Source organism: Chionomys nivalis, chromosome 12 (genome assembly GCF_950005125.1).
Source record: "Chionomys nivalis chromosome 12, mChiNiv1.1, whole genome shotgun sequence".
In the NCBI taxonomy this organism is placed as follows: Eukaryota; Metazoa; Chordata; class Mammalia; order Rodentia; family Cricetidae; genus Chionomys; species Chionomys nivalis.
In genome coordinates, this window is record NC_080097.1 from 4,926,836 (window position 1) to 4,930,722 (window position 3,887).

General features: G+C 44.0%; 1 pseudogene; it reads right to left on the reverse strand.

The window, feature by feature from the left end:
* Nucleotides 1–2,301: 2,301 nt before the first annotated feature.
* On the reverse strand, nt 2,302–2,396 carry LOC130885383 (U6 spliceosomal RNA; annotated as a pseudogene).
* Nucleotides 2,397–3,887: the final 1,491 nt, after the last annotated feature.

Sequence of the window (3,887 nt, forward strand, 5' to 3'; positions counted from 1 at the left end):
TTCTCTCATTCTCTACAGCACTGTGACTTTGACGCCACTGTGTCCCTAAGTATTACATTTCAGAATTCCTATGCGTGTGAATGACTGATTTTTTTTTTTTTTTTTTGGCTTTGTTGTATAACCTTCCTCACCCACCATAGATAGCGCCTGTCGGGGAAGCATAGGAACTGCTATCTGTATGCATTAGAGATGTTCATTAAGTCGGTAGAATGTAAGTAACGCACTAGTGTTTTCCTAGTGGGTGTGCAGTTATGACTTCAACAAGGATTTGTTGAGCATTCACCAGATTGCTATGAAGGCTTAAGCTACACCATGGAACAAGACCAATCAAGATCTGCTTTCATGAACCCTACATTCCAACAGAGGTACACTTAGTTACAGGGCTTACATTGGGAAGCAATGAAAATAATAATGTTTGCCCTCAAGAATTTAAATACCAGAAGAATGAAACAGTATAGAAGAAATTAGAGGCTGGAAAATTGATCATATTATGGCTGGTGGGATATTATAAAAATTTGCTTCTGAGAGGAGAGAGGAGAGAGTCATGGAAGTATGTGAACCATTTAGAGTCATTTGAACTACTTTATTTTGTCAGTATAGACTATAAGGGGCCAAACGTCGAAACAGGAAAACCAGTTATACGACCATTCCAGTAACCATAAGAGAGGTAACAATGGCTCAGTTTAAAACAGGAAATAGCAGAAGAGGTGGTGGGAAGCAGCTAGACTGTTTGTATTTTTAAGGTAGATAGTGTACGTTCCATCATGAGTTGAAGTTTAGGTAAAAAAGAAGAGTGGAAGATGACATTGAGACTTGGGGCAGAAGCCACTGAAGGATGGAACTGTTACCGGTAGGATGCCGACCAAGACTATGCCAAATGTGATGGGCTGGAGAGCAAGCACCGGTCAGTGGCCCTGGACAGAGAAATGAGTGTTGCTTCCTGCAGCTTATTCCAGAAGGACTAGGATGAGTCAGCCACACCAGACGCCCAGGAACGGCTTGCTACACAGGCAGTAAGTGTGATGCTCTGCCTGGAGAGAACTTGGGGTGTGTTAGGTAGAGGAGAACGTTGGGGATACTGGGGGCATATCGTCAGAAATGGAAGACTGGGTGTAAGCTAGTCAGGAGTTGGAAGCAAGCTCCTGGGAAAGATTGACCAGAAAGTGGCGGACCCAGTCAAAAAGTCAATGTTGTCCAACAACCAACGATCGGGGCTTGGCCTACGGAGGCAAAACTGAAGAAAATACTTTACCGAGTTATATGTTCCCAGACTTGAAATGGGAAGATGGGAATTCTCTCATTTCCCAGCAACAGAACAGAACCATCCTGGGGTGGAGGGAAGAGAAAATGGTCGCGTTTAAACTGAGCAGTCATTTCTTCGTGTTTGGAGTAAACAGCCAATTACTCCCTTTGGCTTTTGCCCAGATCTAAGCGAGGGGGTCGTGTACCGTCTTTCCACTGGCTGAAGGAACCATAGTTTCTGGGAGCTTCTGTTCCCTGAAGCCGCTCCCCACGACCCACCTGGACTCAAGGGCTGTTTTAGTCAAGGTTTCTATTGCTGTGAAGAGACATCATGACCACAGAAACTCTTCCAAAGGAAAGCGTTTTACTGGGGTGGCTTACATCTTCAGAGGTTCACTCCATTATCATCAGGGTGTGACTCGGTGGTGTGCAGGCAGACATGGGTGCCGGAGAAGGAGCCAAGTCTCCTACATCTTAACTGGTTGGCAACAGGAAGTCAACTGACTCACTGGGTGGTATCCTAGCATAGGAAACCTCAAAGCCCGCTGTAGCAGTGACACTCTTCCTCCAACAAGGTCATACCCACTCCAACAAAGCCACACCGCCTGATAGAGCCACTCCCTTGGGGACCATCCTCTTTGGAACCTCCACAGGTGCGATTCCTGTTAACCTCAGACGGGAGCCCTTCAGTGACTTGAGAAGGTGGTCTGCCAGATCTTTCTGCTCTTTGATGGCCTTTTCTTGCTAGTAGCTAACTCAGTGATTTTCCTACCACCAGATGCGGCCCTCATCTTTACCAAACAAATACTTTTTAACTTTAGAACATATAAAAGCATTTATTGTGCTCCTTAGAAATGGGAAGCTAAAATGCATTTAGTACAGCCATAACTTTTACCATGTTTTCCTTAGAATATATTGCCACGATAGATTTCGAGTTTAAAGAGCATACATCATTAAATGTAGATAAAGACTAAATTTCTCTCCAGTTGTACTAGTCTAGCCTTTATCAACAATGCACAAATGCTTATTTTCCCCACTACAACCTTAAATTTTCTTGAAAAAAATATGTAATGCTTCAAAAATGTGCCATCCTTGTGGAGGGGCCACGTTGATCTTCTGTGTATCATTCCAGGTTTAGTATATTAAAGAATCTAGCACATGAAACAAATGTTTTTACATGGCCTCTCTATGTGATAAGAAAAGAGAAGAAGGCACTAACTGAGGGGAAATGAAAAGCGGCTGGGGAGGGGCACGAAAGAACTAAGAACAACGATAGGTAAGCGTGAGGAGTCCATGGTGAGCCTATCACATCACAGGGCAATTGCGAAGTTGATTGGAAAAGCAAAGAAAGCACAATGGGACAGCATGTGGAGGCATCAAATAAATGACGGGACCCCGGAGCCGGAGGCCAGGCTTGAGTTCTTGATTAAAGATGTAAGTGTGTTAGTTCTCATATCAAGTAGTAAATCACACAGACTGCTCTCCAAGCATTCGCTGCCAGAATCTGAGAAATACCAAGTAAGCAGTTGGTGGGGTCTGAAGGAGAAATGAGACTTCAAATAAAAAAAAATAATAGAAGCAAAACAATAAAAAGGAGAAAAATGTTACAGAGGTAGAGCCAATAAGACTTAGTGATCAAATAGGATGAGATGGGTGGAGGGAGAGGGAGATTGAAGATGTCTCAACATGTCCTGGCGTGGAATGCTTCACAGACACTGATATCATTAATATGGATGGTAAAACATGCATGGGATTAGGTGCAAAAAAATCAGTGTGGATAATTATTAGTTCTCTTAGCAAATTAAGATGTTTGCATTTTCCAAATGGGTTTGGGCTTCAAAACGTTTACATTTCATTTTAACAAAGAAAGCTTTGAAAGTACTCTTCAATTTTTCTGCAGCAAGACAGATAAACTTAGCTTAATTACAAGCTTGGGAAGGAAAAGTCTAGGTAGAAGCACATTTTGTAGAGACTGTTTTCTCTTTCCTAATGTTTCCTACCATAAATCAGGGGGTGGTGCTCCTTGCTTGTTCTGTCTCTGCCTCCCTCTAGCTCATGTATATAAGCCATACATGTGGATGTCTATTTTTGATCATGAGACATCAAATATTTGAGTGGCTTCTCAGGGATATTTGGGGCCTTTTTTCTTTACTCCATTAGCAGGGCGTTCTTCAACAGCACAGGAAGCAGATGGTCTGGAAGCTCCCCAAGGACAGACATTAAGTAGGACTCTTACCTTGTTAGAGCGGTAGCGCTCTGCGTAGTGCTTTGCACCTAGTCGGCATCTGAGTAAACATTCCTCCTAATAGCCAAGAAGCAATCAGGGAAGTTCGCTCTGTGGTGAAGGGCCTGTCAGGCAAGCCTGAGGACGTAGTCTTCATTACTGATACCCACGTGAAACTGCTGTGCTTTTACGAGTGCATGCAATCGGTGTTCCAGGGGAGAGAAGAGACGGGGAAGTGGGAAGAGCCGTGGGACTCACCGGTCAGCTCGTCTAGAGGAATTGATGAGCTCTAGAGTCAGTGAGTTCCAAAACAACAACAGAAGTAGAACGGGACAAAAGAAGGCGGCCCAAGCAAGCAATAAGCTCTGGTCACTGCGTGCAGATGCACCTGCGTGCGTCCACGTGCGCGCGTGCACACACA